Raw genomic sequence first — 15,312 nt, forward strand, 5'->3', positions numbered from 1 at the left:
TTGATCAAAATTGGGGTAGCTGTGGCAATTTCTTAAATTAACAAAACAATGATTTGCCACGTTGATTGACTCTTCTTTTTATGAAAGAGTTTTCGGTGGGATGCGATATTGTTTGACAGCATTTTAACCACAGTAGAATTTATTTCAAAATTGGAGTGTGTCCTCTCAAAATGTGTCTCTACTTTATCAATGAAGTTTATGTGATATTCTAAACCCACTGTTGTCATCTCAACAATGTTCACAGCATCTTCACCAGGAGTAAATTCCATTTCAAGAAACCATTTTCTTTGCTCAGCCATAAGAAGCAACTCATCTTTTCAAGTTTGATCATGAGATTGCAGCAATTCAGTCACATCTTCAGATTCCACTAATTCTCTTGCTATTTCTACCACATCTGCAGTTACTTCCTCCACTGAAGTCTTGAAGTTCCCAAAGTCATTCATGAGGGTTGATATCCACATCTGCCAAACATCTGTTAAGGTCAATAATTTGACCACCTTTCATGAATCACAGAAGTTCTTAATAGCAGCTAGAATGGTGAATCTTTTCCAGAAGGTTTTCAGTTTGCTTTGCTCAGATCTATGAGAGGAATCACAATGGGAGCTATAGCCTTATGAAATATATTTCTTTTCTTTTCTTTTTTCAGACGGAGTTTTGGCTCTTGTTGCCCAGGCTGGAGTGCAATGGTGTGATCTCAGCTCACCGCAACCTCCACCTACCTCCTGGGTTCAAGCGATTCTCTTGCCTTAGCCTCCCAAATAGCTGGGATTAGAGGCATGTGCCACCACGCCTGGCTAGTTTTGTTTTTTTTTTAGTAGAGATAGGGTTTCTCCATGTTGGTCAGGCTGGTCTCAAACTCCCGACCTCAGGTGATCCACCCGCCTCAGCCTTCCAAAGTGCTAGGATTATAGGCGTGAGCCACTGCGCTCAGCCTGCAATGTACTTCTTAAATAATAAGACTTGAAAGTTGAAATTACTCCTTGATCCATGTACTGTAGAATGGATATAGTAATAGAAGGCATGAAAGCAACATTAATCTCCTTGTACGTCTCTATCAGGACTCTTGGGTGAAGGTCACCCAAGATTACTGTCAATTAACAGTAATCTTTTGAAAGGAGCCTTTTTAAATAAACAGTAGGTCTCAACAGTAAGCTTAAACACATTCAATAAACAATGCTGTGAACAGATGTGGTATTTACACATATGTTTAAAACGCTTTTTATTTAAAGTGAGAGACATCACAGAACATAAAACAGAACTACCATGTGACCCAGCAATCCCATTACTGAGTACATATCCAAAAAAAATTAAATTGTTCTACCAAAAGAAATGTGTACTCACATGTTTATTGCAGCACTATTCACAATAGCAAAGACATGGAATCAGCCTAGGTGCCCATCAGTGGTGGACTGGATAAAGAAAATGTGGTGCATATACACTATGGAATAGTATGCAGCCATAAAAAATGAAATCATGTTCTTTGCAGCAATTTGGGTGCAGCTGGAGGCCATTATCCTAACTGACTTAATGCAGGAATAGAAAACCAAATACAGCATGTCTCACTTATAAGTGGGAGCTAAACATTGAGCACCCATGGACATAAACATAGGAACAATAGACACTGCAGACTACTAGAGGTAGGAGGGAGAGAAGGGGCAAGGATTGAAAAACTAACTATTGGGTATTATGGTCAGTACCTGGGTGATGGTACCATTTGTACCCTAGACCTCAGGGTACAATGTACCCAGGTAACAAACTTGCACATGTACCCCCGAATCTAAAATAAAAGTTGAAATTACAACAAAAATAATAAAAAATAAAATGAGAGATGTGTGACTCTATCTTGCACACTTAGAGGCCATTGTAGGACTATTAACTGGTCTGCTTGCAATATTGTGTCTCAGGGAATAGGAGGCCTGAGGAGAGGAAGAAAGACAAGAACAGCTGGTTAGTGGAGCAGACAGCACACACATTTATTGATCAAGTCCGCTGTCTTATGTGGGTGTAGTTTATGGTGCCCGAAACAATTACAGTAGTAACATCAAAGATCACTGATCACAGATCACCATAACAGATATAATAATGAAAAAGTTTAAAATACTGAGAGAATTACCCAAATGTGGCACAGAGACATGAAATGAGCACATGCCTTTGGAGAAATGGTGCTGGCAGACTTGCTCAATGCAGGGTTGCAACACATCTTTAATTAAAAAAAAAAAAGCAGTATTTGTGAACCAGAATAAAGTGAGGCACAGTAAAACACAGCACACGCAAATTTTAAAAGAGAGCTGAAGTAATTTTTGTAAAAGTACAGAACTTAGAAGAAATGAAAGAGGTGTCAAATAATTTGAAATTAACAAGTGTTAATAGTCTTTCTCACTCTCTCTGGATGAAGCAATGGTTCCTCTCATAAAATATCATGCTAGGATGAGAAGGATTATAGTAGATTCATCAAGGCTAGCAAAAGAGGAAATAAACTAGTTGCTTGAATAATTCCTGAGAATGACAACAGTAGAATTAGTATACCAATTCCAATATCTCCTCCTCACTAATATGTACATTTTTTAGTCAGAAATTTCATTATAGACTGATTCTCCAAATCTCCCTATATGGGACATTATTTTTATTGCTGTTTTAGACAATATTTGTTTTAGATTTATCCACATTTATCAATACCATCGCTCGCTATTCCTTTTTTATTGGTCTCAGCTTTATTGAGATATAATTCAAATGCAACTCACCCATTTAAAAGTGTACCTACATTTTAATATATTCACAGTATTGTGCAATCATCACCATAATTAACTTTACATTTACGTTTTCATCACCCCCCAAAAAACACTGTACCCTTTAGCAGTCTACCCCATTTCTCCATTTTTCCCTCCCAGCTCTTGGCAACCACTAATCTAATTTCTGTCGCACTATTCCTTCTTGCATCTCAGCTCTTTCATTTTCCTTCTGCCAGAAGTAGAATTGCTTTCCATTCAGCAAACAAAAATTGTGACGTTTCAAACCAAATGCAGAAATATTTTCCTTAATTTCTTCTCATTCCCAAAGGCAAAAATATGTAGGACTTCTTTCTTTGAGCTGTTTTCTTCATTAGGATGAACTAATTCTTGAAATATCATCCCAATGATCAGCTGTTGAGACTAGTAGTGAGTTGAAGCTGGTTTTAAAAGATACTAAAATTTTCTCCTCAAAAAATTAATCTTACTCTCTTTTTCTTAACTGGATTTTAAGATATTTAGTGTTCAGTAAAGACCTCTTAGGTTAGTAATTGCCCCCAAAATATATAAGACACAAACTTGTAAAGAAGAGTCAGCATCCAGGAGGCAAAACACCTTCACGGGGACCAGGGAAATGCATTGAGGTATCAGAATAAAGTTTGCATTTATTGAGCGGTGTTAAAGAAAAACAAAGCCAGACACTAGTTAAAGGTGGTAAAGACAGCTTCTGTTCAGTAATACTACTGCAGTAGTGGAGAGAGACTTCAGTATGTTAGATGTGAGTTCTAAATTTCTCTTCAAATAATCAATATGTCAGTATGTTCAATTCTTTGCCTTCTACTTTTAAACTTAACTTCCTCAAAAGCAACCTTTTTCCATTACCTGCTCCACCCTGACTTATTCCGATTACCTGAGCCACCCTGACTCATTCCGATTACCTGCTCTGTCATATCCATTTTTCCTGCCAAACCTTACTCACCCCGTCATTCTCTTTAAATTAGCCAATTGGAATTAGTTTAGCCTGTGCGATCTAACCCTAGCCAACAGGGGAACAACACAGCAGCAGGGGCCACGTGTGTCAGGGATAAGAACCCCTTCCCCTCCCTTGTCCAAGGGTGCACTCACCATTGCTCCATCTGTAAGGGTGCACCCTTCTATAGAAGTACATTGACTTGCTGAGAATTAAAAAGAAAATTTTACATTCAAGTGCTATTTCTTTTGTGGCACCGAAACTTTATTTATAACAAGTATAAAACTGAGCTCAACTCCAATTGTGTAGAGGTGATGGTGGTTTAAAGAGAGACTGATGAAACAGGGAGGGAGAAACCAGTGGCAGTTCCAACAGAGTCAGGGAAGTGGAAAATTACAAAAAACAAGAAGGGGCTTGGTCAATGTAATCAGGCCATCTGGTTTATTAATTGGCACTTATATGGAGAAGAAACAAACTTCCTACCTCCAGGAGAGGAGGTAGTTTTACAAATTAGGTAAGGCACCTATCAAAATTCTTCCCTTACCCTCCCAAGGAGCCTGGGAGGCAAAAGAACAAGAGGGAGGTAAGAAGACAGGAGACGGGATGGGAGTGGGGGAGTGGGGGTTGGGGATCAGTGGAACTCACGCTACCTCTTTTGAGGTCAAAGAGACAGCTCCAGGTCATTAAGGAGACAGTTCTGGGTGGTAGAAGATTTACATCTCAAACAGGCAGTTGATAATCAGGCTAACTATTTGTACTTTGAAAGCAATCTCTCTTTTCACTTTTTCCACTTTTAAGATCTTCTCTTTTACTTTGGTGTTCTATAGCTTTTCTTTAATATGTCTTGGTGTAGAAATCTTTTCATTTATCTTGTTTGGGATCCACTAGGTTTCCCATTTCTAAGATTGGATCTTTTAAAAATTTGGGGAAATTCTTATCACCCCATTGAGTATTCCTCTTCTCCATTATCTCTATTATCTCCGCCTGAAACTCTGATTAGATGTATGCTAAACCTTCTTACACTAGCCTCTGTAATGACCTGTGTTTCATGTTTTCTATCTTTTCATCTCTCTGGACTGCATTCTAGTTTGTTTCTTAGGATTGATCTGCCAGTTCACTATCTTCATTATATCTAATATGTTGAATGGTATTATCCATTTCATTATAATTTTTAATTATTATATATTACTTTGCAGAATCTTATATTGTACAAACACTTGGTCTTTTTTTATGGTCTCAGGTTCCCTGATCATATTTTCTTTTCTTTTCTTTTCTTTTTTTTTTTTTTTTTAAGAAACTGATGTTTATTTCCCATGAACCTTATTTCCATGTTGCTTAAGAACCCATGCAAGAACAGCTTAAGACCAGTCAGTGGTTGCTCCTACCCATTCAGTGGCCTGAGCAGTGGGAGCTGCAGACCATCTTCCGTGGCAGGCTGAGCGCTCCAGTCCTCAGTAGGGAACTGCTGAATAGTCACACAGGGCACCTGCACACCTTCAGACCAGTCTGCAACCTCAGGCTGAGTAGCAGTGAACTCAGGAGCTGAATCAGTCCATTCACCCTGAAATTCCTCCTTGGTCACAGCATTTTCAGCAGCAGCCTGCTCTTCCTTTTCAGTCTCTTCAGGATCTCTGTAGAAGTACAGATCAGGCATGACCTCCCGCGGGTGTTCACGGGAAATGGTGCCACGCATGCGCAGAACTCCCCGAGCCGGCATCCACCGCATCAAACCCGCTGAGTGAGCTCCCTTGTTGTTGCATGGGATGGCAATGTCCACATAGTGCAGAGGAGAATTGTTACAGAGCAATGCTAGGTAGGTTAACATAAGATGCCCTCATGAGAGGTTGATGGTCAGCCCTCGGCTCAGTAACCACAAGAAGCTGTGGGTCCTGGAAGGCTGCCTGGATTTGGTTAGTGAAGGTTCCAGGCATGAAGAGGCCGCAATTGGAGTGGCTCCAGTGGCAGCAGCAAACTTCAGCATATTTTCAAACTCTTAGAAAATTTCTTTTTTCTTTTCTTTTCTTTTTTTTTTGGGGGGGGGATGGAGTCTCGCTCTGTTGCCAGGCTGGAGTTCAGCGGCGTGATCTCGGCTCACTGCAACCTCTGCCTCCCGGGTTCAAGCGATTCCCCTGCCTCAGCCTCCTAAGCAGCTGGGACTACAGGTGCGCACCAGCACCCCTGGCTAATTTTTTGTATTTTAGTAGACACAGGGTTTCACCATGTTGGCCAGGATGGCCTCAATCTCCTGACCTCGTGATTTGCCTGCCTCGGCCTCCCAAAGTGAGACAATTTCTTTAAACATAACTGTTTTATATTCCATGTCAAAAATTCTATTATATGAGGATTTTGTGGTCTGTCGTTTTACTCACAGTGCCTTACTTCTTTTACTGTTTTGTGATACTTCACTCTTGACTGTTCATTTTATAAGAAACTTTATTTGCGGTATCTTGAATCCTGGGCTGAAGTTGAGTTCTTTCAGAGAAGTTATACATTTTTGTCTGCTAGTCACCTGAGGACATGGTCGTCTGGGATCATGCTCGAGGTTTTATGGACCACACATGCAGGATGAATCAGAACCCAAACTCAAGCAAAGACCAATTTGGGATTATGAATCCTCAGAGAATTCCATCCTCTCACACTATGCCAAAATCAATTTGCTTGTGAAATATCAGAGTTTGTTGCAAATTCATTCTTACATTGGCAGTATAGCTCTCTAGAATACTGTTTTTATGAATGCCTCCTGTTAGATTCCCTGCACTGACCAAGACCTAGGCTGTATCTCACAGCTGGTCCCACAAAACCATCAGAATGGAAGCCAAAGAATTCTAGGGTTTAGCAAAAATTCTCACAGCAATAGCCACTTGGTAACTTGCTTACCAATTGGGTGTTCTGATTTTATTTTATGTTAGGGATCTGTTCACTCCTTACTTTCAAGCAGCCTCATAGATATAGTTTTATATTTATAGATTTAGACATCTATTTTAATTATTTCATCATATATTTTAGTTATTTCATCAGTGAGGGTGATATAGATATAGCGTACCTATTCTACCATACTATCAGAAATAAAAATTGCTTTTATTTTATTCATTTTCTCTTAAATTCATATAAATTTATTGCCCCCCCCATTTAATCAGCCACTTAGAGGAAAAACTTCTATATCTGTTCTTTTATGGACATTCAAAGATTTTATTTTGTTTTATTTTTAGCAACAAATGCTTCTTTCAGTTTACAGAAAAAAAAAAATGGTTCTATTTGAAAGGTACTCTGACATGCTATTAAAGGGAGTGTGGAGTTGTACATGGCTCCCATAACCTTTGTCTTGGTGTTACTATTACGATTGCGGTACATTTACAAGGCAAAAGATTTTGCAGATTGTAATTAATGTTACTAATCAACTGAACTTAAGATAGGGAGAGCACTCAGGTGGGTCTAATTTAATCAGATAAGCCCTTTAACAGCAGAGTATTTTCTCTAGCAAGTAGCAGAAGGAGTGATTAGATTCCAAGCAAGATAAGGATTAACATAGTGTCGCTAGTTTGAAGATGCAAGGATTTGGAAAGCAGCCTCTAGGAGTTGTGACCCCTAGTCAATAGCCAGCAAGAAAACCGGGACCTCATTCCTACAACCACAAGGAACTGGATTCTGCCAACCACAAGAATGAACTTGGAAGCAGATTGTTCCTGAGAGTCATTTCCAGACAGGAGCACAATCCACCTGACAGCTTGATTTCAGCCTTGTGAGATGCTCAGCAGAGAATCCAGTTGAGCCTACCTAGATTTCTGACCTAAAGAACTATGTGCTAATAAATGGATGTTAAAATTCCATGGTGGTGGGCATTTGTTATGCAGCAATAGAAAACTAATGCAGGCATATTTCTCTATCACCTGTAGCTTTAAGAAAAAACAAAACTAGTGATTTTTTTCTTGAAGCTTTTTGTTTGGGGAACACAGCATGCCAAACAACAAAAGCTCGCCTTCAAGAGGTACATTGTGCCTATGACTATACTATTAAACTTTGAACAGAGAAGATAATGCAATTGAGTTTGCTATTGGCAAGCAAAGGTCAATTTAGTGAAATGTCAAATACTTTTCGGTGAAAAGGCAGATCATTATATCTGACACCAAGTCAGGGTTCTGGGTTGTAATCTGTAAACCATTGTCTTCACATTACTCTCACAGAAGCTGACTCCTCTCTGTCTTTTCTCAGGTTAAAGCCATGTTCTCCAGTGCTCACCTGTGGGCTCTGGAAGTGCCCTCTTTCCTTGATGAGGCTCTAGGTCTCTGCGGCAAAGTGGAGCCACTTTGCATTTAGCTACATGTTGACCTCCCTCTTCCTCCAATTCACCCTTACTTGCCTTTCTAGCTTCATTTCTGATAAATGTCCACACAGACCCTAAGTTGGGAAGATATTTATTGTTGCCCAGACATGCCAGGTACTTTCCAAATTTCCAGCATGTTCTTCCTTCCCTGCATGATGCCCGTTCTTCCATTTCCACCTGTAGAAATTGTAGTTATCATTCAATATTCAGCTCAGGCGTCACTTGCCCCGTTTCTTGATTCTTCCAGGCAGAATTGGATAGTTCCTATTTTGTGTTTCCAAAGGCTTCAAAATAGCTTTTGCCCTCTGTTGTGTAATCGCCATGACATTAAGTTACTGACATTAAGAACAATGGCCTGTACGTCTATGAATCCCCAAAGCCTGGTGCAGTTCATTATTAGATGTTTGATCCTTGTTTGTGGAATTGAGTGAACCTAATGTGGCTCAGGCCCAGTGAGATAAACAAAATAATCAGGTGCAAAAACTAGTTCTATGCAAAAGAATAGTTCTATTTTTTTAAATGTATGAGTCAGCATATTGCTCACTTTTTCTTTAATTGGATTGTGTAGCCTCAATGTTTCTCCCAAGTTTTCATAACCTGTGAGTCGACCACCACGCTTCAAAACCAGATGATTTCAACAGGTTCATCTCTCTGTCCTGTGCTATAACATCCTCACAATCTGATACATATCTACATACAAAAGCCTCATTCAGCTGCGTAAAAGTTGCTTTTACTAAACAACTCTCCCTCTAAAACCCCGTAATAACTTTCCATAGCCTAGAACTGCATGGTCTAATATGGTAGTCACTAGCCCCTAGCCATGAGCACAGCTTGAGATGTACCAAAAGTGTTAAATGTCCACCGGATTTCGAAGACATAGTATGAAAAAAAGAATGTCAAATATATTGATTTTATGTTGCGATGCCTATATTGGGTAAAGAAAATTTATCACTGAAATTAATTTCCCGTTGCTTTTTACTTTTTCTAATGAGGCCTCTAAAATTGTAAATTACATATGTGGTTTGCATTTGTGGCTTGTATTATACTCTACTGGGATGTGCTAGCCTACAGCATAAAATCCCAGCACCTGAATTTTGTGCTGTAATTCACATCTGGCTGTAATCTCCTCTACTTGTCTCAACTTTCATATCCCACATATGAAATGTCCACCATAGCCAGTATTTTTTCAGAGACTCTGTGCTTTCTTATTCTTTTCTTCTGCCCATACTATTTCCTGGATGATCTTCTCTTTTTTTTTTTTTTTTTGATTTTGCTTATCAATATCTTATCCTCTCCTCCAAGCTCACTTTAACTTCACTGACTGGAAGAAACCTCCTCTGATCCCACTAATGGAAAGGGATTTCTTCTAAAGGAAAGATTCTGATGTGTATTTATTGTATATTTATCTTGTCTCATCTATTACGTTATAAGTACTTAGAATATAGGGACTATTTGATACACCTATCTGCATATGCCTTCACAAATAGCATAGTGACTTCCCTCAATAACTCTCAAAAATGTGCAATACATAAATTGAAGGGAGGAATTCTATTTAGAAAATAGGTTATAGGCTATATACAGATATGTGTGTATATATATATACATGTTCATATATGTAAATATATATACAGACTCAACACTTCATAATTCAATGAATAGGGAAAGACTCAGCAAGATTATGTAGGTCCTTAGAGAAGAATAAAGAATGAAAATCTTCAGAGAGATTCAACACTGAGAACATTAGGGCTGGAAGATACTGTAGAGAGCACTGCACTCATTTCCCTCTTCTTACAGATGAAGGAGCTGAGGCTGGAGAAGTTAAGAGACCCCTGCTAGACAGGAAGGCACGTGAGAAGTATACTGCTCTGTCTCCTGTGGTAAGTACAGGACCTGATACTTAAGAGGTCAATAAACATTGGCTGAATGAATGAATGAATGAATAAATGATCAGTGCAAAGTAAACACATCTAGTGAACTCAAACTAGGCTACATAGCCCCTGATTCTCAGAATAGTAGTATTTTCATTCTACCATGTAGAGAGGGGAAGGACAGTTGGGAAGCAACGGGGAGCTATATTTAAAACAGAATTTCAGCCAACCGTTAAATTAGCCATTTAACAGTTTTTCTGGCAATGGCATCTAGACATATGTGGATTCACAATAGTTAATTACACCTTTCCTTCCTTTTTGAATGCCCCTCTCCAGGTTGGTCAGTGCTGATCTTGCTGGCATTTTTCTGTGCAGAAAAGAGTATATATGTGTTTTCAATAATTTTCCTAATTATCAGTGATGGATTTTCATTGATCCCCTATCCTTTCGTGTCCTGGTCCCTTTCATACATTTATTTGTTGCTTGATATTTTACAGAGCACCTGTCTTATGTATTCTATATCATCAAATTTTCAAAGCAAACTTATTAGTTTTTATTAGCGCTTCCACTTTGAAATGTGGAGCCAAAGACTCAAAGAAGTTCACTTAAACTGATCAAATGTCACATAGGTAAGAAATGTTGGAGCTGCATGTGTCTTCTATATTATTTTCAAATATTATGATTGCTTCTCTGATTGCTTCTCATTATTAATTGTATTGAATAAGAACACAGATTCATTATGCTGAGGCAAGGGGTATAATTTGTGGCCACTGAACGGAGGGAAGCCGTTGGGCAATCTCATGATCTCAGTCTCCCCAGATAATTTCTTATTCTTTATTCTCTTCAAACACAATTTTGATGGTTTAGTACACATGGAAAGAAAATGTTTCTTTTAATAGCTTTATCCAATATAACAATAATCAGAATAATTGTTAAACTGGCTTCCCAAAACTTTAGTTGGGGGTACTCTTGCATTTCTGAAGCTGTGGCGTTGGGGAGGACTACCTCCCCAAAAATGTTCCAAAAAACATTTCTTTGAGAACCCTGTACATGTGGAATCTTCCCTCTGCCAAAGATAAGGAAACTTTATTTAAAGCTTGAAGATTTTGAAATGTGGGGCTTAGGCTTTAATGGAAGGCGAAAATAATGCAGTCCGTGCTTTTAAACAGAATAAACAAGTAGGACAACATTAATCAATAAGTCTTAGTTGAGGTTGCCTCACAGGAAATCTATGCACCTTACACGTTCTCCATCTGTGTAAGGCAATTTGCTTGTTGTTATTTAGATGTGACTGACATAATTTGGCAATCTGGTTTATTAGTATACTTTGTAACAAATTGTATGTCGAATGCCAGTGATATTTTTTTCTGGCTGTAACTTAACAAGGTGACTTATTCTGAAGTAGTAAATGAATATCGCAAAGATTCTCTCCCACTTTCCCTACCCCCTCCTCCCTCCTCCCTCTTCTCTCTCCTTCTTTCTTCTTTTCCACACTTATCTTTAATCCACTGATGAAAACAAATTTTAGAACACCAAATGTTACGGAAAACTTGTTGGTCATGAGCGTTACCATGGGTATGCTATGTTCCAGCTTTTCAGTTTTAGGAAGCTTGGGTAAATGTCTGCTATTCCCTTGTGCTGCAGCCCTCCCTTCTCCCATTTCCTTTTTGGGTACTATGGATAGTTTGGAAAAAAATGCCAACGAAATAAAGTGAAGCAATTCCTTTTCAACTTGCATCATGAAATCCTTAGTGTTAAAAATGAGTGTATCTTAATGGAAGAGCCTATTAAATGAACAAGAAGTAAATAATAATGAAGTTATCTTGCTAATTAACCTGGATGGTGACCTGAGTTTTGCTGCAGCTGAAACTCAGCAGTACAACTGCCTTCTTAGCAGAGTTCTGGTGCATCAGACTCTCCCTGTTCTCTGGTGTGCACATGTCTAGCTATTTCAAGAATGTTTGTATCAAACTTTTATTACAAATGCTAATACTGGGTTATTTAGGGAAAAAAGTGACAAATACTTTCTGTGGGGAGAAAAAAACTATTTCTTTCATTTCAGGGGGCCTAATTATAACACTCCTTTCTATTTTAGTCCCTATTTATTTTCCAATTCTTTGGGGATTGGGTAGTATTTAACAATGAAACAAGCCGTGCCCCAGTGCCTAATTAAGATTTTCTTGTAGGATTAATAAGTCATGTCTCATTAGCTCCACTGAACTGGAGGTGTTAATCTTCACCTTGGCATTCTCATTTTGAAATAAGTTTGTGGATCAAGTATTGAAGGATGTTGAGCAAACAGTTTGATTAAAGCCACTGAGTCTTCAGATGCCAGTCTCATATTATTGATTCAAATGCATCCCTACATACAAATGCTTAGATGTGTCTTTTTAAATGTACTAAGCAGTGGCTGGGTGCAGTGGCTCATGCCTGTAATCCCAGCACTTTGGGAAGCCGAGGTGGGTGGATCACCAGGTCAGGAGATCGAGACCATCCTGGCTAACATGGTGAAACCCCATCTCTACTAAAAAAAAAAAAAATACAAAAAATTAGCTGAGCATGGTGGTGGGCGCCTGTAGTCCCAGCTACTCCAGAGGCTGAGGCAGGAGAATGGCATGAACCCGGGAGGCAGAGCTTGCTGTGAGCCAAGATTGCACCACTGCACCCAGCCTGGGTGACAGAGCGAGACTCCGTCTCAAAAACAAAAACAACAACAACAAAAAAAAAACGTACTAAGCAGTGGTCTGGAATGATTGCTGGAAGAAGCCACCATGTTTTGGCCTTCCCCAACAAAGAAAGCAGAAAGTATCTTTGCATGTTTCCTGAATTACCTGTTTCTTCCTATGATGATTTTTTTTTTCTTTCTCACACTGGGGAACAAGCAAAGAAGTCAGAGCATAGCAGCCACAGAGAACTCTTGTGTTTTCTGGTAGAGACTTGTAGGAGGCTATGCCATGGACATTTGCTGGCAATGCTGTCTGAGATAAGTGGCCTCTTTTACAGTGACATGGCAGAAGGCAAAACCACTCTCAAACTCTCACTCAGTTAAAACATCCTAGACTTTTATCTCTTTGTTTTTCCAAATGACAGTGATTCAACAGGCCAAAAAGAGGTCAGTGGAGAAGAAATTATATGCCACTGTCATTTCGGTGATTCTCAGTTGCGTCTTTGTAAAAGTAAAGAGCTGGGCTAGATAATCTCTTAGGGTCCCTCCATTTTTAAGATGACAGTGCCCTTACTTTAGTGACGTAACCGATGCCTACCTCTAGGAAGCTGAGCTTGTCTTCTTTGTTGTTTCATCCCCAGTACATCACACATGGTGTTGAATACATACCTGCTGAATGGGTGAATGAAGCGGGGCCTTGAAATGCATTGTAATCTCAAGTGCAGGCTGAGCATGATGAGCTCAGCACTGGGAAATCTCTTCCCAAGGAGCTTTTAATATCACTGAAGAAATTAGCTTGAATAACCTGAAACTTAGCACACCTAAAGAACATTCTGTGGTAAATGGCACAATGTCTGAGGCAGGTTTTATGGATCACAAGAGGTTAGAGAAAGTCATACAGACCTCATAAAAGGATAGCTACAACTTGGCAGCCATTTGGTTTTGGCAGATAGAAAAATAAAAATAAAATGATAAAAACCAACATATATGTTGTATACTTGCCAGATGTCAGGCTTATTTATTTATTTATTTATTTATTTTGAGAAGGAGTTTCACTCTTTTTGCCCAGGCTGGAGTGCAATGGTGTGATCTCGGCTCACTGAAACCTCCGCCTCCTGGGTTCAAGCGATTCAACTGCCTCAGCCTCCCGAGCAGTAGGATTACAGGCATATGCCACTATGCCCGGCTAATTTTGTATTTTCAGTAGAGACGGGGTTTCACCATGTTGGCCAGGCTGGTCTCGAACTCCTGACCTCAGGTGATCCACCCACCTCGGCCTCTCAAAGTGCTGGGATTATAGGCGTGAGTCACTGCACCTGGCCGATGTCAGGCATTTCATATAGTATATGTAATCACATTTAATTCTTATAACCCCATGAGATTGGTAGAATGATCCACATGTTACAGATTAGTGAAGTCAGGATTGTGGAAGTTCAATAACAAGTCCAAGGCCACACAGTTAACAAATGGTGGAAGAGGAATTTGAACCCATGTCTGACTGGCTTCAAAGACCATAATCCTCCACATGCACTGCCTGAACAGGAAGTACACTGGGTTGTTAAAGAACCTGGCTTTCAGGATGAATGTGGCCTCTCTAATCAAGCTGTTCCTGGTAAATATGCACCTGCCTGTTCTCTTTGCTCATTCATCCCTATAAGGCCTGAGAATATCCTCACACATGACCTTGTATCTTTTGTGTGTGTGTGTGTGTGTGTGTGTGTGTGTGTGTGTATGTTTTCTGTCTACCCGTCTTTGCTTGTCTCCATGCTTGATATTTACATTTGTCCTGGCTTACCTACCAGGCTTGGATTGGTTTTGACTTCTAGAATCTGATGATATTACTGTTCATTTTGCCTGCCTTCTTCCAACCTTCTGGCTCTGCCATGGGCTTTGCCTTCTGAGTTCTGTTATGGGTTCATCTCATCTTTCTCCTTTTCTTTTCTATACATCTGGTTTCCTCTTACTCTTTACCTGGGCTCTCCATTGTGAAATATCTATTCATCGTGACTTAGGGCAGATATGATGACAGATGCATGGACAACCCAAGCTGGAAGTAAAATCTGAGCAGACATAAAAAAACAGAAACAAGCCTGCTTTGTATAGAGGCCAAGAGGAAATTATTTGGAAGAGAAAATATGATTTGTGTTAAGAATGGGAATATAATTGAATAGGCAGGTACATTAGATAATAGACCTTCTAAAAAAGCAGATATGGGCATGTAGATGGTAGTGTAGGAAACGGAGCACCAGCATGCATGACTGAAAAAAGAAACTGCATGTTCAAAGCTGTTTATATATAATAAAAATTCAATCTTGAATAGCTCTGACAGAAGAGTGAAGGGAAAAGTAGAGTAAGGATACCAAATAGGAGGGTGATGCTGATTTATCCAGACATAAGACCATAACAGCTTGCACCGGTGTTGAGAAGTTGTGTAAATAGAAAAAAGGGGATGAGGTAGAGCCAGTATTAATATTTTAAAGAAAGAGTCGTTAGGACTTAGAAGACGACTGGATATAATATATGCCATTTTAGGACTGCCCTAGTTTTTAAAAAATCTTGACTTATTTGGGAGAGTTCAAGAAGAGATGCACAAGGAAAGAATTTAAGGTTAGTTTTGATACTTCCCTAAATATTTACAACAAGTCAAATTTCACAGTGGATAGGAAAGCAACCAGCAACAATCCAATGTTATAGTGTTATTTAGTTTTAGGTATTCTCGGAGTTTGCTCTTTGATAGTTTCCAAACCATGAGCTGAGATTTC

The 15,312-nt window shown here is 39.3% G+C and overlaps 1 protein-coding gene and 1 pseudogene across 1 annotated transcript in view; both read right to left on the bottom strand.

Annotated features, from left to right (window-relative positions):
• The window catches only part of HS3ST5 (heparan sulfate-glucosamine 3-sulfotransferase 5), a 119,581-nt gene that overhangs the window by 24,805 nt on the left and 79,464 nt on the right, over nucleotides 1–15,312 (bottom strand). The gene's annotated exons all lie outside the window — the stretch shown is intronic.
• LOC129039108 (small ribosomal subunit protein uS2-like) lies at nucleotides 4,530–5,927 on the bottom strand (annotated as a pseudogene).

This window comes from Pongo pygmaeus, chromosome 5, assembly GCF_028885625.2.
Source record: "Pongo pygmaeus isolate AG05252 chromosome 5, NHGRI_mPonPyg2-v2.0_pri, whole genome shotgun sequence".
Taxonomy (NCBI): domain Eukaryota; kingdom Metazoa; phylum Chordata; class Mammalia; order Primates; family Hominidae; genus Pongo; species Pongo pygmaeus.